Source organism: Arachis duranensis, chromosome 1, assembly GCF_000817695.3.
Source record: "Arachis duranensis cultivar V14167 chromosome 1, aradu.V14167.gnm2.J7QH, whole genome shotgun sequence".
NCBI lineage: Eukaryota > Viridiplantae > Streptophyta > Magnoliopsida > Fabales > Fabaceae > Arachis > Arachis duranensis.
Genome location: NC_029772.3, coordinates 39,008,110 through 39,031,642, shown reverse-complemented (window position 1 = coordinate 39,031,642; position 23,533 = coordinate 39,008,110). Strand labels below are relative to the sequence as shown.

Sequence of the window (23,533 nt, the reverse complement as noted above, 5' to 3'; positions counted from 1 at the left end):
TAGTAATTGCATTAATCCATCAAGACACAGCAGAGCTCCTCACCCCCAACCATGGGGTTTAGAGACTCATGCCGTGGAAGGTACACAAAGAAACGTGTAAAGTGTCATGAGGTACAGATACAATGTCAAAAGATCCTATTAATAGTGAACTAGTAACCTAGGGTATACAGAAATGAGTAAATGACGTAAAAATCCACTTCTGGGTCCACTTAGTGTGTGCTTGGGCTGAGCAATGAAACATTTTCGTGTAGAGACCTTTTCTGGAGTTAAACGCCAGCTTTTATGCCAGTTTGGGCGTTTAACTCCAAGTTTTATGCCAGTTCCAGCGTTAAACGCTGGAAATTCTGAGGCTGATTTGCCACGCCGGTTTGGGCCATCAAATCTTGAGCAAAGTATAGACTACTATACATTGCTGGAAAGCCCAGGATGTCTACTTTCCAACGCCGTTGAGAGCGAGCCAATTGGGCTTCCGTAGCTCCAGGAAATCTACTTCGAGTGCAGGGAGGTCAGAATCCAACAGCATCTGCAGTCCTTTTCAGTCTCTGAATCAGATTTTTGCTCAGGACCCTCAATTTCAGCCAGAAAATACCTGAAATCACAGAAAAACACACAAACTCATAGTAAAGTCCAGAAAAGTGAATTTTAACTAAAAACTAATAAAAATATACTAAAAACTAACTAGATCATACCAAAAACATACTAAAAACAATGCCAAAAAGCGTATAAATTATCCGCTCATCAGTTGTCAGGCACACGTTCATAGGTGAGAAAGATGATGAGTGTCACGGATCATCACATTCATCAAGTTGAAGAACAAGTGATATCTTAGAACAAGAACAAGCGGAATTGAATAGAAGAACAATAGTAATTGCATTAATACTCGAGGTATAGCAGAGCTCCACACCTTAATCTATGGTGTGTAGAAACTCCACCGTTGAAAATACAAAAGAACAAGGTCTAGGCATGGCCGTGAGGCCAGCCTCCCAATGATCAAAAGATCTAAAGATCAAAAGATTCCAAAGATCAGAAGATTAAAATACAATAGTAAAAGGTCCTATATATAGAGAACTAGTAGCCTAGGGTTTACAGAGATGAGTAAATGAGATAAAAATCCACTTCCGGGCCTACTTGGTGTGTGCTTGGGCTGAGCATTGAAGCATTTTCGTGTAGAGACTCTTCTTGGAGTTAAGCGCCAGCTTTGGTGCCAGTTTGGGCGTTTAACTCCCATCCTTGTGCCAGTTCCGGCGTTTAACGCTGGGAATTCTGAAGGTGATTTTGAACGCCGGTTGGGGCCATCAAATCTTGGGCAAAGTATGGACTATTATATATTGCTGGAAAGCCCAGGATGTCTAATTTCTAACGCCGTTGAGAGCGCTCCAATTGGGCTTCTGTAGCTCCAGAAAATCCACTTCGAGTGCAGGAAGGTCAGAATCCAACAGCATCTGCAGTCCTTTTTAGTCTCTGAATCAGATTTTTGCTCAGGTCCCTCAATTTCAGCCAGAAAATACCTGAAATCACAGAAAAACACACAAACTCATAGTAAAATCCAGAAAAGTGAATTTTAACTAAAAACTAATAAAAATATACTAAAAACTAACTAGATCATACTAAAAACATACTAAAAACAATGCCAAAAAGCGTACAAATTATCCGCTCATCACTTGGGCAAAGCTTGAGCTTTACACATGCAGAGGCTTCTTTTGGAGTTGAACGCCAAGTTGTAACATGTTTTTGGTGTTCAACTCTGGTTCGTGACGTGTTTCTGGCGTTTGACTCTAGAATGCAGCATGGAACTGGCGTTGAGCGCCAGTTTACATCATCTAATCACGAATAAAGTATGGACTATTATATATTTCTGGAAAGCTCTGGATGTCTACTTTCCAAAGCCATTGAGAGCGAGCCATTTGGAATTTTGTAGCTCTAGAAAATCTATTTCGAGTGCAGGGAGGTCAGAATCCAACAGTATGAGCAGTCCTTTGTCAGCCTTTTATCAGAGTTTTGCTCAGGTCCCTCAATTTCAGCCAGAAATTCCCTGAAATTATAGAAAAACACACAAACTCATAGTAAAGTCTAGAAATTTGAATTTAGCATAAAAACTAACGAAAATTTCGCTAAAAGTAGCTAGATCCTACTAAAAACTACCTAAAAATAATGCCAAAAAGCGTATAAATTATCCGCTCATCACAACACCAAACTTAAATTGTTGCTTGTCCCCAAGCAACTGAAAATAAATTAGGATAAAAAGAAGAGAATTTACTATAAATCCCAAAATATCAATGAATATTAATTCTAATTAGATGAGCGGGACTTGTAGCATTTTGCCTCTGAACAGTTTTGGCATCTCACTTTTTCCCTTGAAGTTTAGAATGATTGGCATCTCTAAGGACTTAGAATTTTATATAGGGTTATTGATTCTCCTAGTTAAGTTTGTTGATTCTTGAACACAGCTACTTTTATGAGTCTTAGCCATGGCCCTAAGCATTTTGTTTTCCAGTATTACCATCGGATTCATAAATGCCACAGACACATGACTGGGTGAACCTTTTCAGATTGTGACTCAGCTTTGCTAAAGTTCCCAGTTAGAGGTGTCCAGAGCTCTTAAGCACACTCTTTTTTCTTTGGATCACGACTTTAACCACTCAGTCTCAAGCTTTTTCACCTGGACCTGCATGCCACAAGCACATGGTTAGGGACAGCTGATTTAGCCGCTTAGGCCTGAATTTTATTTCCTTAGGCCCTCCTATCCATTGATGCTCAAAGCTTTGGATCCTTTTTACCCTTGCCTTTTGGTTTTAAGGGCTATTGGCTTTTTCTGCTTGCTTTTTCTTTTTCTTTCTATTTGTTTTTCGCCACTTCTTTTTTTTCACAAGCTTCTGCTTTTTCACTGCTTTTTCTTGCTTCAAGAATCAATTTTATGATTTTTTAGATTATCAATAGCTTTTCTCTTTGTTCATCATTCTTTCAAGAGCCAACAATTTTAACATTCATAAACAACAAGATCAAAAATATGCACTGTTCAAGCATTCATTCAGAAAACAAAAATTATTGTCATCACATCAATATAATTAAACTAAATTCAAGGATAATTTCGAAATTCATGTACTTCTTGTTCTTTTGAATTAGAAACATTTTTCATTTAAGAGAGGTGAAGGATTTATGGAATTATTCATAGCCTTAAGACATAGTTACTACATACTAATGATCATGTAATAAAGACACAAAACATAAACACACATATAGCATTAAAATCAAAAAAAATAGAGAGATAAGAACAAGGAAGTTAAGGAATGAGTCCACCTTAGTGAGGGTGGCGCCTTTTGAAGGACCAATGGTGCTTTTTGAGCTCCTTTATGTCTCTTCCTTGCCTCTGTTGCTTGATCCCTAGTGATTTTGGTGCTCTTATCCTTAGTTTCTCCCAATAGTTGTGTAGAGGAAAATGTATCCCCTGAGGTGTCTCAGGGATTTCTTGATGAGGGAATTCCTCATGCTCTCTTGATGTGCAGTCAAATGCTCTATTACTGAGCTATGGATCCTTGAGATGAATCTCTCCATCTCCCATGACTCAGAGGTGGAAGCTTTTGTCTTTCCTTTTCTCTTCTCTTTCTTTTCTTTTTTTTTTGAGGTTTCTCTGCCCTTAGGTTCCATCAATGGTTATGGAAAAACAAAAAAGCTATGCTTTTACCACACCAAACTTAGAATGTTGCTCGCCGTCGAGCAAAAAAGAAAGAATGGAAGGAGAAGAAAATATGGAGGAGAGGGAGAGATGTGTATGTTTCGGCCATATGGGTGGGATTGGGTGGGAAAGAGATGGATGGATGTGAGTGGTGAAGACGTGATGGGGAAAAAGAGAGAAGGTGAGTTGAGGTAGGTGGGGATCCTGTGGGGTCTACAGATCCTGAGGTGTCACGGATTTTCATCCCTGCACCAATGAGGCGTGTAAAATGCCCTCTGCATGCAATCCTAGCGTTTAACGCCAGATTGGTGCTTGTTTCTGGCGTTAAACGCCAGCTCTAAGCTTGTTTTGGGCGTTCAACACCCATTTGCAGCATGTTTCTGGCGTTGAACGCCAGCTTTCCTCAGTGTGCAATCCTGGCGTTTAAACGCCAGATTGCTGCATGTTTCTGGCGTTCAACGCCAGATCCATGCTCTATTCTGGCATTGAACGCCAGGCAGATGCTCCTTACTGGCGTTTAAACGCCAGTAAGTCCTTCCTCCAGTGTGTGATTTTTCTTCTGCTGTTTTTTATTCTTTTTTTAATTTTAGTATTTTTTTGTGACTCCACATGATCATGAACCTAATAAAACATAAAATAACTATAAAATAAAAATAAAATTAGATAAATAAAAATTGGGTTGCCTCCCAACAAGCGCTCTTTTAATGTCACTAGCTTGACAGTGGGCTCTCATGGAGCCTCACAGATGTTCATAGCATGATGAGGGCCTCCCAACACCAAACCTAGAGTTTGAATGTGGGGGCTTCTCAACACCAAACTTAGAGTTTGGTTGTGGCCTCCCAAGACCAAACTTAGAGTTTGATTGTGGGGGCTTTGGTTGACTCTGTATTGAGAGAAGCTTTTCATGCTTCCTCTCCATGTATACAGAAGAACACCCTTGGGTCTTAAACACAAGGTAGTCCCCATTTAATTGAAGGACTAATTCTCCTCTGTTAACATCTATCACAGCTCCTATTGTGGCTAGGAAAGGTCTTCCCAGGATGATGCATTCATCCTCCTCCTTCCTAGTGTCTAAGATTATGAAATCATCAGGGATGTAAAGGCCCTCAACCTTTACTAACACGTCCTCTACTAATCCATAAGCTTGTCTTACTGACTTGTCTGCCATCTGTAATGAGAATATGGCAGGCTGTACCTCAATGATCCCCAGCTTCTCCATTACAGAGAGTGGCATAAGGTTTATGCCTGACCCTAGGTCACATAGATTCTTGTTAATGGTCATGGTTCCTATGGTACAGGGTATTAAGAATTTACCAGGATCTTGTTTCTTTTGAGGTAAAGTTTGCTGAACCCATGTATCTAGTTCATTATAAGCAAGGGAGGTTCACCTTCCCAAGTCTCATTACCAAACAACTTGGCATTCAGCTTCATGATAGCTCCTAGATATTGAGAAACTTGCTCTCCAGTTACATCTTCATCCTCTTTAGAGGAAGAATAGTCTTCAGAGCTCATGAATGGCAGAAGGATATTTAATGGTATCTCTATGGTCTCTATATGAGCCTCATATTCCTTTAGGTCCTCAATAGGGAACTCCTTCTTGCTTGAGAGATGTCCCATGAGATCTTTCTCATTGGGATTCACGTCCTCTCCTCCCTCTCTAGGTTCGGCCATATTGATTATATCAATGGTCTTGCACTCTCTTTTTGGATTTTCTTCAGTATTGCTTGGGAGAGTACTAGGAGGGGTTTCAATATTTTTCTTACTCAGCTGGCCCACTTGTGTCTCCAGATTTCTGATGAAGGACATTGTTTCATTCATGAAACTTAAAGTGGCCTTAGACAGATCAGAGACTAAATTTGCTAAGTTAGAGGTACTATGTTCATAATTCTCTGTCTGTTGCTGAGAAGATGATGGATAAGGCTTGATATTACTGAGCCTATTTCTTCCACCATTATTAAAGCCTTGTTGAGGCTTTTGTTGATTCTTCCATGAGAAATTTGGATGATTTCTCCATGATGAATTATAGGTGTTTCCATAAGGTTCACCCATATAATTTACCTTTGCCATTGCATGGTTCTCAGGATCATAAGCTTCTTCTTCAGAAGATGCCTCTTTAGTACTGTTGGATGCATTTTGCCATCCATTCAGACTTTGAGAAATCATGTTGACTTACTGAGTCAACATTTTGTTCTGAGCCAATATGGCATTCAGAGCATCAATTTCAAGAACTCCCTTCCTCTGAGGCATCCCATTCTTCACGGAATTCCTCTCAGAAGTGTACATGAACTGGTTATTTGTAACCATGTCAATAAGTTCTTGAGCCTCTGCAGGCGTTTTCTTTAGGTGAATGGATCCACTTGTAGAATGGTCCAGTGACATCTTAGAGAACTCAGACATACCATAATAGAATATATCCAGAATGGTCCATTCTGAAAGCATGTCAGAAGGACACCTTTTGGTCATTTGCTTGTATCTTTCCCAAGCTTCATAGAGGGATTCACCATCTTTTTGTTTGAATGTCTGAACATCCAATCTAAGCTTGCTCAGCTTTTGAGGAGGAAAGAATTTAGCCAAGAAAGCCGTGACCAGCTTATCCCAGGAGTCCAGGCTATCCTTAGGTTGTGAATCCAACCATGTTCTAGTTCTGTCTCTTACAGCAAAAGGGAAAAGCATGAGCCTGTAGACTTCAGGATCTACTCCATTCATCTTTACAGTCTCACAGATCTGCAAGAACTCAGTTAAAAACTGATAGGGATCTTCTGATGGAAGTCCATGAAACTTGCAATTTTGTTGCATTAGAGCAACTAGTTGAGGTTTCAGCTCAAAATTGTTTGCTCCAATGGCAGGAATTGAGATGCTTCTTCCATCAAACTTGGAAGTAGGTGTAGTATAATCACCAAGCATCCTTCTTGCATTATTGTTGTTGGGCTCGGCTGCCATTTCCTTTTCTTGTTCAAAAATTTCAGCAAGGTTGTCACTGGATTATTGTAATTTAGCTTCTCTTAGTTTCCTCTTCAGAGTCCTTTTAGGTTCTGGATCAGCTTCAACAAGAATGCCTTTTCCCTTGTTCCTGCTCATATGAAAGAGAAGAGAACAGAAAAAGAAGAGGAATCCTCTATGTCACAGTAAAGAGGTTCCTTATTATTAGTAGAAGAAGAAAGGGAATAAGAGTGAAGAAGAATGGAGAATCCAAACACATAAGAATAGAGGTAGTGATTTGAAATGAAGAGAAGTGTTAGTGAATAAATAAATAAATAGAAGAAGAGGAGAGGGAAGGAATTTCGAAAATAAATTTTGAAAAAGTAGTTAGTGATTTTCAAAAATTAAAGGTGAGATAGAATTAAAATTAAAATTTAAAACAATTTGTTAATTTAAAAAGAATTTTGAAAAAGGGATGAGATATTTTCGAAAATTAGAAAGGGAAAAGTAGTTAGGTGGTTTTGAAAAAGATAAGAAACAAACCAAAAGTTAATTAGTTAGTTGAAAAAGATATTAAAATCAAATTTTAAAAAGATAAGAAGATAAGAAGTTAGATAAGATATTTTGAAATCAAATTTTTGAAAAAGATAAAATTTTGAAAAAGATATGATATAAAAGAAAAGATAAAAAGATATGATTAAAATTAAAATTGTTTACTTTACTAACAAGAAACTAAAAGATAAGATTCTAGAATTTAAAGATTGAACCTTTCTTAACAAGAAAGTAATAAACTTCAAATTTTTGAATCAATCATATTAATTGTTAGCATAATTTTCGAAAATAAAAATAAAATTAAGAAAAAGATTTTTGAAAAATAATTTAAAAAAATAAATTTTGAAAATTAATAAAAAATGAAAAAGATTTGATTTTTGAAAAAGTTTTGAAAAGATAAGATTTTTAAAATTTGAAAATTTGACTTGACTTACAAGAAACAACTAATTTTAAAAATTTTTTGACTAAGTCAACTCAAATTTTCGAAATTTTGAGAGAAAAAAGGAAAAGATATCTTTTGATTTTTTTTTTGAATTTTTAATGAGGAGAGAGAAAAACACAATTATGACCCAAAACATGAAAATTTTGGATCAAAACCAATGATGCATGCAAGAACACTATGAATGTCAAGATGAACACCAAGATGAACACCAAGAACACTTTGAAGATCATGATGAACATCAAGAACATATTTTGAAAAATTATTGATGCAAAGAAAATATGCAAGACACCAAACTTAGAAATCTTTAATGCTTAGACACTATGAATGCAAAAATGCACATGAGAAACAATAAAAGACACAAAACAAGAAAACATCAAGATCAAGCAAGAAGACTTACCAAGAACAACTTGAAGATCATGAAGAACACCATGAATGCATGAATTTTTGAAAAACATATAAAAAAAAAGAAAATAAGAAATCCAAAATTTTTAATAAGAATTCCAAGAATCTTTCAATATTAGCCTAAAGCTCCAATCCAAGGGTTGGGCATGGCTTAATAGCCAGCCAGCTTCAGAAGATATAAATCAGGCATGTAACAACTGATATTCCAATTAACTTGCCTCTATGCTGATGGTTTTGAAGCCTCAATCCAATTGAGTTAGACATGGCTTTATAGCCAGCCAAGCTTCAACATACTTTATGAAACACAAGAATTCATTCTTAAAAATTTTGAATAATTTTTCGAAAACAAAGAAAAAAATTGTGAAAAATATTTTTGAAAACTTTTTGAAGAGAAAAATAAAAAGAAAATTACCTAATCTGAGCAACAAGACGAACCGTCAGTTGTTCATACTCGAACAATCTCCGGCAACGGCGCCAAAAACTTGTTGCACGAAATTGTGATCATCAACAATGAGTGTTAATAACTTGGTAGCGCTTTCAAATGTGAATCACACTTAGTCACAACTCCGCACAACTAACCAGCAAGTGCACTGGGTCGTCCAAGTAATACCTTACGTGAGTAAGGGTCGATCCCACAGAGATTGTTGGTATGAAGCAAGCTATGGTCATCTTGTAAATCTCAGTTAGGCGGATAGTAAATGTTATGGAGTTTTTCGAATAATAATAATAAATAAATAGAAAATAAAGATAGAGTTACTCATGTAATTCAATGGTGGGAATTTCAGATAAGTGTATGGAGATGTTTGTCCCTGTTGGATCTTTGCTTTCTTACTGCCTTCCTTCAATCCTTCTTATTCCTTTCCATGGCAAGCTGTATGTAGGGTATCACCGTTGTCAATGGCTACATCTCATCCTCTCAGTGAAAAAGGTCCAAATGCTCTGTCACGGCACGGCTAATCATCTGTTGGTTCTCGATCATGTTGGAATAGAATCCCTTGATTCTTTTGCGTTTGTCATCACGCCCAACAATCGCAAGTTTGAAGCTCGTCACAGTCATTCAATCCCTGAATCCTACTCAGAATACCACAGACAAGGTTTAGACTTTCCGGATTCTCATGAATACCGCCATCAATCTAGCTTATACCACGAAGATTCTGATTAAGGAATCCAAGAGATATGCGCCCGGTCTAAAGTAGAACGGAAGTGGTTGTCAGTCACGCGTTCATAGGTGAGAATGATGATGAGTGTCACAGATCATCACATTCATCATGTTGAAGTGCAACGAATATCTTAGAATAGGAATAGCTGAATTGAGTAGAAAATAGTAGTAATTGTATTAAAACTTGAGGGACAGCAGAGCTCCACACCCTTAATCTATGGTGTGTAGAAACTCCACCGTTGAAAATACATAAGTGATGAAGTTTCAGGCATGGCCAAATGGCCAGCCCCCATGAATGATCAATAGTGTCCTAAGATGAATAATGGAATAAAACCGAGACCAAAGATGTCTAATACAATAGTAAAACGTCCTATTTATACTAGACTAGCTACTAGGGTTTACATAAGTAAGTAATTGATGCAGAAATCCACTTCCAGAGCCCACTTGGTGTGTGCTTGGGCTGAGCTTGAGCTTTACACGTGCAGAGGCTTCTTTTGGAGTTGAACACCAAGTTGTAACATGTTTTTGGCGTTCAACTCTGGTTCGTGACGTCTTTCTGGCGTTTGACTCCAGAATGCAGCATGGAATTGGCATTAATCGCCAGTTTACGTCATCTAATCACAAATAAAGTATAGACTAATGTATATTTCTGGAAAGCTCTGGATGTCTACTTTCCAACGTCATTAAGAGCACACCATTTGGAGTTCTGTAGCTCCAGAAAATCCATTTTGAGTGCAGAGAGGTCAAAATCCAACAACATCAGCAGTCCTTTGTCAGCCTTTTATCAAAGTTTTGCTCAGGTCCTTCAATTTCAGCCAGAAATTACTTGAAATCACAGAAAATTATACAAACTCATAGTAAAGTCCAGAAATGTGAATTTAGCATAAAAACTAACGAAAACATCCCTAAAAGTAGCTAGATCCTACTAAAAATACCTAAAAAAAATGCCGAAAAGCGTATAAATTCTCCACTCATCATCGGCCCAAACTAAAAAAGTTATAAAAAGTAATCCATAAAAGAGACCTGACCCAGGCCCAAAGAAAATGTATTACTAAAAATAACTTAAGAGGGACTGACATGATGTAGTCGGCCCAAACTAAAAAAGTTATAAAAAGTAATCCATAAAAGAGACCTGACCCAGGTCCAAAGAAAATGGATTACTAGGAATAACTTTAGAGGGACCGACATGATGAAGTCGGCCCAAACTAAAAAAGTTATAAAAAGTAATCCATAAAAGAGGCCTGACCCAGGTCCAAAGAAAATGGATTACTAGAAATAACTTAAGAGGGACCGACATGATGAAGTCGGCCCAAACTAAAAATAACTTCAAAAAAGAAGTCGGACAACAGAAGGCAGGTGCTGCACGGAACCCAAGTCGGACCAAGAAAGCTATGACTTCAAGAAAATCAAACTACCAGCACCATATCAGCAAATGCAAAAAAGATTAGCTACACAAAGCTAGACAGAAAACAAAAACATTAAGAGGATCAAAAGAGATTGGAAAACAAAGCCCCAACACTCTCAAGATCCCCTAAGCTTTCAAGAAAGATGCAGACTAGCATATCACAAAAAGAAACAAAGTCATCATCATAATCAAGCTCAAGAGGCCACCCGAAGTCGACCCCAAGAGGCTTGAAAAATTACCTTTGTTTTTTCAAAGTAAAGTTGCTAAAAAAGCAACTAAAGTATCCAGAAGTTAAGACAAAAAACTAAAAAATAAGAGAATTCAAAAGCCCACAGGCCGGGCTATACACAAATACATCAAAAATAATCAAAGAGGATCCAGAGATTTCCCAGTAGCAATATCCCGGGGTAAAGGAGGACGGGTCTGAAGAGGCACCGCATCTATCGTCCCGTCATCCCGGTTCAGGATCTAAACATCGGTATCAGACTCAGGCTAAGCGACTTCAGCTGCCTGAGTTGAAGAGGGCGGCGCAACGGAGGCTTTGGTAGCAGGAACAGGAGGAGGGTCGACTTCATCATCATCAGGGTCATCTAGGATAATCTTACCATCTTTTACGATGTTGTCTAAGCTGAAAAAAGTAAAGTCAAGATCGGGCGCAAGAACTCAAACTTGATCCCTTAGATTCTCATAAGCAGCATTTACGCTGCCCACAAGATGACCCTGGAGCTTGGCATAATCAGCTCGGGTAGACTCCAACTCCTCCCTAAGACCCATCGTCTCCCTGTAAGTTATAACATAGCTCTCCTTATGCTTTAAAGCCTTATCTTCAGACAACTTGGCAGAAGCCGCCAAGGCAACAGCCCTAGTCTTCTCCCCCTCTAACTCTTTCTCCAACTTGGCCACTTTCACCTCGAGCTCCTCCTTCAAGCCCTTAATCCGATCAAATTCCGACTTGGCCTCCTCCATAAAGGTCTTTGTAGCATGGATAGGGAGATCTTGAGCAGTCTGATATAAAGCTGCTCCCATGTGTGCCAAATTAACGCCACTTCGAGTGATAAAATCCAAATGTTGAAGAATGGATACATCATAACACCATAAGGAGCAATTTGTTGATCAACAAACCCGACAGCATCAAAGTCGGCAGCATCTAGATTAAAAGGCTCGACAGTCCAGGGTCTTTTTGGAAGAGGAACGGCAGTAGGAAAAGAAGTAGCAACAGAGGTCTGGGGAGGATCAACTAAATGGACCTGAGGTGTTGGGATCACCCTCCTTGGCCCAGTAGAATTCGAGATCGGTCTCTTATGAGGAACTTGAGAAGATCCCTCCCCTGCAGCCTTGGCCAAAATATTCTGCGTAGCGGTAGCCTTCCTCGCTTTCTTAAAAGCTTTCATGGAGTCATTATTCTTAGCCATCTCTAAAAAACAAAATCAAACCATAGAAATAGGTTACAAGCTGGAAATAAAAGAAAAAAACAAAGTAAAACAAGACAAAAGGAAGTCGGTCACTGTTCATACCCTGGGTCGAGCTGTTCGACCCGGGATATTCGACAGACAAAGCGACCGACCTTTTCAGGTCAGGACAACCCGACCTCTTCCCAAAGAGCTCGACCAAGTCACCAGGAAAGCCTAAAGAAGGGCCCAAATAGAGGAACACGTCCCAAATCCTAAGGCAGCCCAAGCCTACAGAGAAAAGGGCGGTTCCCTTGAAGATAAGATGACCTCACTTGAAGATAAAGATAAAGATAAGATAAGATAACTAACTTATCTTATCCACAGAAGGTCACGTCTCACCATTATAAATATACTGGAGCACCCAGGTATAACTCATACTCTGATTCTACTCAATACCTACTTAATACCCTTGCTAACTTAAGCATCGGAGTCCCTTGCAAGTACCCCCCACCCTCCGGGGACGAAGGATCAGCACCATCACCAAGTCCAACAAGTCGGACATGGCGGCTCCAGCCACCATCATCAAGTCAGACACAACAACTCCGACCAGCACAGAAGATCTCGTCCGAGATCGACCTACAGTTTCAGATAACCCCCAGAACATTGGCGCCGTTGCCGGGACCTGGAAGTCATCCCATCACCATGGCGGACGACCATGGCAACGACCACGATTCAGATCTGGAAAATAGAACACCGCACAAGAACGCGGATGTCACGCTGCAAGATACCCCGGAAACCAACAAGGACAAAGACTCACCAAATTCGGGGGCAATAGAAGCGCTCCTAGACCGCCTAAAACAACTTGAAAAAGAAACCCAACATTAATGGGAAATCAAAAAAGATCTACAAAGAGAGGTGCGGCGACGTCACGAATTGGAAGAAAAACCACAGCAATTGGAAGCCGACCTTAAATTAAAAGCCCCTCGGGCCAATCTCGAAGAAAATTCACGCAAAGAGCAAGACCCGTTCACCAGGGAAATCATGAAAACCAAAATTCCAAAAGACTTCAAACTCCCGAATATGACCCTGTATGATGGCACCACAGACCCCAACCATCACCTCAGCAACTTCAGAAGCAGAATGTACCTCACCGACGCCCCAGATGCTGTTCGCTGTAAAGCCTTTCCAACAACTCTCACAAAGACAGCAATCCGATGGTTTGACAACCTGCCCCCTAAGTCCATCTCAAGCTTTGATGACCTAGCTAAAGAATTCCTAGCCAGATTCTCCATTCAGAAAGATAACGCCAAACACGCCCCCAGCTTACTAGGGATCAAACAAGGAGATCGGGAGAGCCTCCGCAACTACATGGAGAGATTCAACAAAACGTGCATGGACATACAAAGTCTACCAACAGAGGCCGCCATCATGGGACTCATCGATGGCCTACGAGAGGGACCTTTTAGCCAGTCTATATCAAAAAAGTACCCGACCTCCTTAGACAAAGTACAAGAACGAGCAGAAAAATATATCAACATGGAAGAAAACGCTCGGTTAGGGGAAACCTCAAAATCGGGGGCCTCCTACCGAGACAAAGACAAGGAATCCAAGAGAAAAGAAGATCGACAAGGGGAGAAAATCAAAAAATACCATAATTACACTCCTCTCAGAGCATCCCTGGTCGAGATATACAAAGAAGTCTGTCATACGGAAAAAATCCCCCCAACACGACCACTCAAAGGCAAAAGGGGAGGAGGAAACCGGAAGGAATATTGTGAATACCATTGAGTCCGAGGACACTCCACAAATGAATGCTTCGACTTAAAAAATATCATAGAAAAGTTGGTGAGAGAAGGAAAATTAGATCGATTTCTGGCCACCCAAGATGATGATCAAAGAAAGAGACGAAGAGATGAAGATAGCGAATGAACCGAACGATCACCTCAGACGCCAGAGAGACATGTCCACATGATACATGGCAGATTCACAGAAGGAGGGATCCCCAAATCATCTCGCAAAAGATATCTCAAAGAAGTATATCATGTCAAGGGAAAGGAAGAAACACTCAACATCCCGGCAATAACATTTATTAAAGAGGATGCCTCCGGCATCATCCCAGGACACGACGATCCCATGGTCATCACCATCATATTGGCAAACGCCAATCTGCACCGCACCTTAATAGACCAAGGGAGTTCCGCCGACATCTTATTCAAAACAGCCTTCGATAAACTCGACTTAGAAGGAAAAGAACTTAAAGCATATCCAAACAGTTTGTTCGGACTAGGAGATACCCCGGTTCAACCACTGGGATACATACAACCTTCGGAAAAGGAAACCAATCTAGAACCCTCAAAATAGACTACATCGTGGTTGATGTAAATTCAGCTTACAATGTTCTCATAGGTCGGACAACACTCAACCAACTTGGTGCAATAGTCTCGACCCCACATCTATGTATGAAATTCCCCACTACGAAAGGAATAGCTACGATAAAAGCAGATCAAAAGATGGCACGTCGCTGTTATAATGAAAGCCTAAACCTCAGAGCCGGAGGAGAAGAGTTCCACATAATCGAGCTGGGCAGAGTCTAATGATGAGAAGAGCTTCGCGCACAGCCAGAAGGTGAGATAGAGAAGATTCAGATCGGGGATACTGCAGAAAAAACAACTAATATTGGCACAATCCTAAAAAAAGATTCAAAAGAACTACTAATACAATTCTTACGAGATAATGTTGATCTCTTCGTGTGGAAAGCCACAGACATGCCAGGAATAGACCCTAAGCTAATGAGTCATAAGTTGGCAGTCTACCCAGGATCTCGGCCTGTACAGCAGAGACGAAGAAAACTTGGGCCAGAGCGATCCTAGGCTATGGAAGAACAAGTACAAGCACTACTGGAAGCAGGATTCATAAGAGAGGTTAAATACCCACTATGGCTAGCCAACGTCGTCTTGGTGAAAAAATCAAATGGGAAGTGGCGAATGTGCACCGATTATACCGATCTCAACAAAGCTTGTCCAAAAGATCCATACTCACTCCCAAGTATTGATGCTCTGGTAGATGCTTCCTCCGGGTATAGATATCTCTCGTTTATGGACGCATACTCGGGGTACAACCAAATCCCCATGTATCCATCAGATCAAGAAAAAACCTCGTTCTTAACACCGAAAGCAAACTACTGCTACATTGTGATGCCTTTCGGTCTCAAGAACGCAGGAGCTACTTATCAAAGGCTAATGAATAAAGTCTTCTCAGATCACATTGGAAAGATCATGGAAGTCTACGTGGACGACATGCTAATAAAAACACAAAGCGAAGAGACATTGTTGTCCGACCTGGCCCAAGTGTTCGACACCATAAGAAAGCATGACATGCGACTCAATCCCGTGAAATGCACCTTCACAGTAGAAGCGGACAAATTCTTAGGTTTCATGCTCACACAAAGAGGAATTGAAGCAAATCTAGACAAATGTCATGCCAAACTCAACATGAAGAGCCCAACCTGTGTCAAACAAGTACAACAACTCAACGGGAGATTAGCCGCCCTATCCCGATTCTTAGTAGGATCCGTGATAAAATCTCTTCCCTTCTATGCTACTTTAAGAAAGGGAAAACAGTTCGAGTGGACACCAGAATACGAGCAGGCCTTCCAAGACTTTAAGAAATTCTTAGGACGGCCACCTATCATATCTCGACCACGAGAAGGAGAACCACTCATATTATATCTCGCAGTAGGAAGCTGGGCAATAGCCTCAGCACTGGTCAGAGAAGACAAGAATGGACAATAACCCGTCTACTTCATTAGCAAAGCACTACAGGGATCCGAGCTGAACTACTAGAAAATAGAAAAATTCGCCTATACTCTCATCTTAACATCCCGACGACTCCGCCCTTACTTCCAAGCTCACACCATTAAAGTTCGAACTAACCAGCCCTTAAAAGGAATATTGCAAAAAATAGATTTAGCGGGCAGAATTCTACAATGGGCAGTCGAGTTGTCAGAATTCGACCTCCAATATGAAGCTCGGACGGCCATTAAATCGCAATATCTGGCCGACTTTATCGCAAAATTCACAGATGCCCTGGAAACCCTCACAGAATGGAATCTCTATGTAGACGGCTCTTCAAATAAAACTGGAAGCGGCGCAGGTGTAATAATAGAAAGCAACCAAGGAACCCAAATTGAGCTCTCCCTCAAGTTCGGGTTCCCGACCTCAAATAACCAAGCGGAATATGAAGCATTGTTAGCTGGTTTGAAGCTGGCTGAAGAGGTGGGAGCTCAAAAACTCAACATTTACAGCGATTCACAAGTGGTCACATCACAAATAACAGGGAGCTACCAAGCCAAAGATCCCACCATGAAAAGGTATTTAGATAAGACCAAGGAACAGCTTGGACAAATCGGGGAATATAAGATCTGCCACATACCCCGCGAACAAAATGCCCGAGCTGACGCACTCTCGAAACTAGCCAGCACCAAACTAGGGGGCAACAATAGAAGCCTCATCCAGGAAATGTTACAGAACCCGTCAATTTCGGAAGAAGAAAAAGTCCTAGCCATAGTAAACCAGGACCATGGATGGATGACCCCCATAATCAACTACCTCAAGACAGGAACACTCCCGACAGAAGAAAAGGAGGCGAAAAGGCTAAAAAGGGAGGCACAGTACTACACCATCATAAACAACATACTGTACAAAAGAGGGATCTCAGTACCATTATTAAAATGCGTTCTGACCTCCTACATAAGGGAAGTGTTAGAAGAAGTACATGGCGGCATTGTGGCAATCATCTCGGAGCACGGGCTCTTGTCAAAAAAGTACTCCGGGCAGGGTTCTATTGGCCAATACTATAGAAAGAAGCCACAGAATTTGTAAAGACATGTCCACCATGTCAGAAACATGCTAACTTTCTCATCGCCCTGCCAGAAGAGCTCATCAGCGTGACTTCTCCTTGGCCGTTTGCAAATTGGGGATTCGATCTTCTCGGCCCCTTTCCCCAGGGATCAGGACAAGTTAAATTTCTCATAGTAGGGGTAGACTACTTTACAAAGTGGATCGAGGCAGAACCCCTAGCTAACGCCACCGCCCAAAGAAGTCGAAAATTCCTATATAGAAACATTGTTACAGGGTTCGGAGTTCCATATTCAATAGCCACAGACAATGGCACTCAATTCACAGATGCAGGCTTCAGAAAACTGGTAGCCGACTTAAACATAAGGCACCAGTACACCTCCATTGAACATCCACAGGCCAATGGGCAGGCCGAAGCCGCCAACAAAGTCATATTGGCCGGGTTAAAACGGAGATTACAAGATGCAAAGGGAGCCTGGGCAGAAGAGCTTCCACAGGTCCTATGGGCATATCGAACAACGCCACATTCCACCACAAAGGAATCCCCCTTCCGGTTAGCATATGGAATAGAAGCAATGATTCCAGTAGAGATTAGGAAAGATCGCCTAGAGCAATTCATTACAATGAGGAAGCAAACTCACAACTTCAGAGAGAAGAGCTCGACCTACTACCCGAAATCCAAGAAAGAGATTGGATCAGGGAGGAAGGTCTAAAACACCGAATGGCTTCCAGATATAATCAAAGGGTAGTACCGAGAAGTTTTGCAGAGAATGATCTTATCCTAATCCGAAATGATATTGGAACAACTCGACCAGGAGAAGGAAAGCTGGCAGCAAACTAGAAAGAACCCTACCGAGTTATAGAAGTACTGGGGAAGGGCTACTACAGACTATCCGAACTCGACGGACAAGAGCTCCCCAGATCATGGCACGCCTGCAACCTAAGAAGGTACTACAATTAGAAAAGGTAAAGGATCTCATTATTGGATGCACTCTTTTTCCTGAAAAGGTTTTTTAATGAGGCACCAGGTTGAGACCTAGACACTATCTGACTTAAAGGGATGAAAAAATTCCCACATATATATATTCGCACGTTTCTTTGAAATAAAATTTATTTAGATATTCCACAAGATTTTAAGACGCATTAATCTGAAGTATTCATCATCCGATTATAAAGCAACAGATCGGCAGAAAGTGAAAAACAATTTCACTGCACGATCACGTTAAAGATAACTGTCCAATAAAGGTGAAAACGCGATTCACCCAAAAGATGATCTAAAGATGCTAACCACTTTCTACAAATCGGCAAAGATGAACACAGAATAATGTAAGAAGTTATCGAAAGCAATCCACAAAAGAACCTGACGAGGTCTTACGGATAGCTGAAATGATAACTTAAAGACTGGCCGACGTTCAGAAGTCGGACCAAGTCAACCCAAGTTATAAGTAAACCCTGGAAAGAGGTCTGGCCAACCCTATTAAAGAGGATTACTTTAACTTAGAAAGAGATCTACCTAACGAAGTCGGTTTCCTACAAAACGAAGTTATAAAAGTAATCCCTGAAAGAGACCTGACAAAGGTCCAAGAAAGAGGATTACAAAAATAACTTAGAAAGAAATCGACCTAACGAAGTCGGTTTCCTACAAAACGAAGTTATAAAAGTAATCCTTGAAAGAAACCTGACAAAGGCCCAAGAAGGAGGATTACAAAAATAACTTAGAAAGAGATCGACCTAATGAAGTCGGTTTCCTACAAAACGAAGTTATAAAAGTAATCCCTGAAAGAGACCTGACAAAGGTCCAAGAAAGAGGATTACAAAAATAACTTAGAAAGAGATCAACCTAACGAAGTCGGTTTCCTACAAAACGAAGTTATAAAAGTAATCCCTGAAAGAGACCTGACAAAGGTCCAAAAAAGAGGATTACAAAAAATAACTTAGAAAGAGATCGACCTAACGAAGTCAATCTCCTACAAGTTATGAAAGTAATCCCCAAAGGAAACCTAATAAAGTTCCTAGAAAAGGGATTACAGAAATAACTTAGAGGGGGACCAACGCAAAATAATCAGTTACGGAGCGCCAAAAATACGTACGAAAGCGAGAAAACTGAGAAACAAGTCAGACCCACATAGACAAAAACTCAAAGGATTCAAGCCATAAACAAAACGCACAAAGTAATCCCAAGAAGTCGAGCTGTAAGGTTCCAGCATTCTCAGAAAGCAGAAGAGAAAACAGGTCAAAAACCTTGATATAATCTACAAAGTTATAAAAGCCTCGGCGGCCATCAACACTTACCAAAGATAGCGAGCTACTCTTTGTTTTTCAAAATAAAAGTTGCTAAAACAAGAAACTAGAAACCGTCAGCAAAATAAACAAAGTTTTAAAGAGCCCACAAGCCGGGCCAACTACATAAATATCTGGAAAGAGATCAGCAAGCATCAGGAGCCTTCTTGGCAGCATCAGAACAAGGAGAAGGAGGGCGAGTCTGAATAGGCACAGCATCTATAGTTCCATCCTCCCAGTTCAGAACCTGACAATCCGAATCAGGTGCAATCGGAGGAGCAGAAGAAGTCGACACTTTGGTAGAGGACACAGGGGGAGGATCAGCATCATCATCACCCTCGTCATCAGGGACAATTTTGCCATCCCTGACAACGTTGTCCAGGCTGAAAAAGGCGAGATCGGCCTCGGGAGCAATGACCCGAACTTGCTCTTTCAAGTTCTCGTAAGCAGCAGTCACGCTGCCAACAAGATGACCTTGGAGCTCAGAATAATCTTCCCGGGCATTATCCAACTCCCTCCTCAGACGCATCACCTCCCGATAAGTCGTAACGTAACTATCCTTATGCATCAGGGCTGTGTCCTCGGCCAACCTCAAAGAAGCTGCCAGTGAAAGGGAACTCGCCTTCTCATTCTCTAGATCCTTCTCCAACTTGGTCACCTTTAATTCAAGTTCCTCCTTCAGCCCCTTCATCCGGTCAAACTCATGCTTTGCCTCCTCCATAAATGCTTTGGTAGCATGAAGAGGAAGATTTTGAGCAGTCCGGTATATAGCAGCCGCCATATACGCCATCTGTACGTGATTTCGGGCCATAAATTCCAAATGATGGATGATGGACACATCGTCCATTGAGAGGGTACCATAGGGACCGATTTGCTGATCCACAAATTCAATGGCATTAAAATCGGGAGCGTTGAGGTCGAAAGGCTCAGCTGTTTTTTGTTTTTTATTGGGAGGAGTAACAGAAGGAGCAGCAGAAGTAGGGTGAGGATCCACCAGACGAACTCAGGGAGTAGGGATCACCTTCTTCACCCCAGGGGAACTCGGCACAGACGGCTTCACATGCACTTGGGAGGATTCTTCCCCAGCCGCCTTGGCCGAGATGTTTTTGGCAGCAGTCGCCCTCTGCGCTCTTTTAAAAGCTTTCATGGATTCATTATTCTTTATCGCCTCTGTAAATAAATCAAAAATTAAGCTACAAGTCGGAAAAGACAGTTACGAGTAATATAAAAAAGATAAAAAAGGAAACACAAAATACCCAGCTCAGTTTGAAGAAGAGAGGGATTGGTTAGAAATTTCTTTGTGTCGAGATGGGGAGGTTGACCCCAGTGTTCTTCCAAGACAGTCACAAAGGCTCGCTCAGCCTCATCCAACATTTCCCACGTATATCGGGACACCCTCACATCTTTTTGCCATTCCAAGGAAAAAGCAAGCTCGTCATTTTCATCCAGAAAGAAGGGCCGAGCTTCTTCAACAGCTCGGACCTTGAAAAAGTAGTTTTTAAAATCACGGAATGACTCGTGAAACATGGAAAAAACCTTCTTTCCTTGGGTAGAGAAAAAGGAGACCCAAGTTGCCTTCTTTTTTACCACTCCGGGCTTAGTCAAGACAAACAGATAGAAAAAGAGAGATTGGGAAGCAGGGATACCAAAACCATTGCACAACAATTTAAAAATCTTTATGAAACCCCAAGAATTAGGGTGAAGTTGAGAGGGGGTGACATTACAGGACCATAACATGTCGATCTCAAATTTAGTGAAGGGAAGGGTGATACCCAGCTGACCAAAGAAAAAGTCATAAACATAGAAGAAAGGGCGATCATCAACAACCCGAGTAGAGAAGCAAACTCTCTCGTCAGAAGAGGAAGGGACAAGTTCATAGTTCTTCTCATTACCAGGATTACTACAGACACTATGGAACTGCCTAAGCTGCGCGCAAAACTCAGAATCAACCAGAGAGACACACATAAGAACCGTCGAGTCCACCCAATTGGCCATGCCCTCAGGGACCTGGGATGGCATCTCTACAACGTTATTTCAGGAAGACATGAGGCCAACTAAAATCCTACAAAAAGAAAAGAAGAGTGAATTACTTTAAAAACATCTCGGATGAAGGGCAAAACAACTCGACGGACGGACAAACAGAAAAGGAAAACCCCAAGACTCAAGCCAAAAGTCCTGGGGCATCCCTTGGAGGCAGTAACAAAGCAAGGTTTTTTAGGAAATCTCTACAGCTCACGTCCTGACACTCATCAAAAAGAAAATAAAGTCTCAAAGGATACAAAGGAAGTAAAAATGCAAAGTCGCCACCCTTCTACAGTTCATTGTCAAAAACACCAAAAATGCCAAACAGAAAAACAGCAAAGACGCAAACTTTTTTGGAATCAAGCAAAAAATCATCAGCGAAGGCACAAGCAGAAACGACGACAACATAAAGAAAAAGATTCAAGCAACAAGAAAAAAGATTCGCACCATAAACGAAGAAATTCCAGAGCATGCAACAATCGGGCATGATAAAAGCAGAAAGACCCAAACTTCCTCTAAACAAAATGCAAACTTCCCACATACAAGGAAACAGAAGAAAGAAAAAACAAACCTGGAAAAATGTAGAAGAAAACCTCGAAAGCTAAAAGAACATAAGCCACAAAGCCACCCCTTGAAAGCGGAAAACTGCGGAGGAAAAAACCTAGAAGTCACCCCTCTTTCACAGAAAGCAGCGACAGAACAGATGGAAAAAACTACGAAAGAAACAGAAAATGAGAGAGTAAAGGGAGAAGTTACGAAGAAGAAGTGAAGAAGAGAACCGTTTTTTGATTGAGAAATTCAAAATAAAAAACCAAGAGAAAATGGGGCAATTAATGCCAATTAAATGCAGATATCAAAACCCTCTCGTGTTCCCAAAAAGCGCTGATATAAAAATGTGCGCTTTTAGAGGAAAACGTTCTACATTCAAAAGATACTACAAAGGAATCGACAAAATGCTTGAGTTCGGCTTCACCAAAGAAGGACCGAAGTCAAAGACTCGACCTCAAAGAAGTCTGAGCTCAAGCAGGGGCACTGTTCATACCCTAGGTCGAGCTGTCCGACCCGGGATGTTTGACAAACAAAGCGACCGACCTCTTCAGGTCAGGACAACCGGACCTCTTCCCAAAGAGCTCGACCAAGTCACCAGGAAAGCCCAAAGAAGGGCCCAAATAGAGGAACACGCCCCAAATCCTAAGGCAGCCCAAGCCTACAGAGAGAAGGGTGGTTCCCTTGAAGATAAGATGACCTCACTTGAAGATAAAGATAAAGATAAGATAAGATAACTAACTTATCTTATCCACAGAAGGTCACGTCTCACCATTATAAATACACTGGAGCACCCAGGTATAACTCATACTCTGATTTTACTCAATACCTGCTTAATACCCTTGCTAACTTAAGCATCAGAGTCCCTTGCAGGTACCCCCACCCTCTGGGGATGAAGGATCAGCACCATCACCAAGTCCAACAAGTCGGACACAGCGGCTCCAGCCACCATCATCAAGTCGGACACAAGAGTTCTGACAAGCACAGAAGATCTCGTCCGAGATCGACCTACAGTTTCAAGTAACCCCCAGAACAGTCACTACCCAACTCAGCTCGGATAAGAGAAGGGTCCCCTAAAGATCTCTTTGTATCGAGATGAGGAGGCTCCCCCCAAATATCTTCCAACACATTTACAAAGGCCCGCTCAACCTCATCAAGAATCTCCCACGAGTACCGAGACACCACGACATTCTTTTACCAACACAAGGGGAAGGTAGGCTCACCATTCGACTCTAAGAAAAATTGCCGAGCTCCGTCAATAGCTCGGACCTTAAAGAAGTAATTCTTAAAGTCCCTAAAGGACTCGTCATACATAGCAAACACCTTATGTCCCTGGGCAGATTGAAAGGAAATCCAAGAAGCTTTCTTTTTGGAGGAAATTCCGGGCTTAGTCAAAACAAAGAGGTAAAGAAAGATTGGGAAGGTTTGACATCCAACTCTTGGGAAAACAACTGAAAGATCTTGATAAAACCCCAAGAGTTCGAATGGAGTTGGGATGGAGCAACGTTACACGACCACAACAAGTCAGTCTCGAAGGAAGTAAAAGGGAAAGTAATGTTCAGCTGGCTAAAAAAATAGTCATAGGCATAAAAGAAGGGACGCTCCCCCTGAACCAAGGTCGGGAAACAAATCCTCTCATCAGAATCAGGTGCTACAAGCTCATAATCTTTCTCCTGGGCACGACTACTACAAATCCTACGACGTTTTCTCAGCTTTGTACAAAACTCAGCATTTACCACGGAGACACACATCAACACGAGGGAGTCCAGCCAATCAGACATACCCTCAGGAATCTTGGAATACGTCTCAACAATATTTTTGCGAGAAGACATGGCCAACTAGTCCTATAGCAAGAAAAAGAAAATGGATTACTAACCAAAACAGCT

The 23,533-nt window shown here is 41.1% G+C and overlaps 1 non-coding gene across 1 annotated transcript; it reads left to right on the top strand.

Annotated features, from left to right (window-relative positions):
• Positions 1-6,106: 6,106 nt before the first annotated feature.
• Positions 6,107-6,214, top strand: LOC127742940 (small nucleolar RNA R71). The gene has a single exon (XR_008004289.1). It is a non-coding gene; the product is annotated as a small nucleolar RNA R71 (small nucleolar RNA).
• The last annotated feature ends 17,319 nt before the right edge of the window (positions 6,215-23,533 follow it).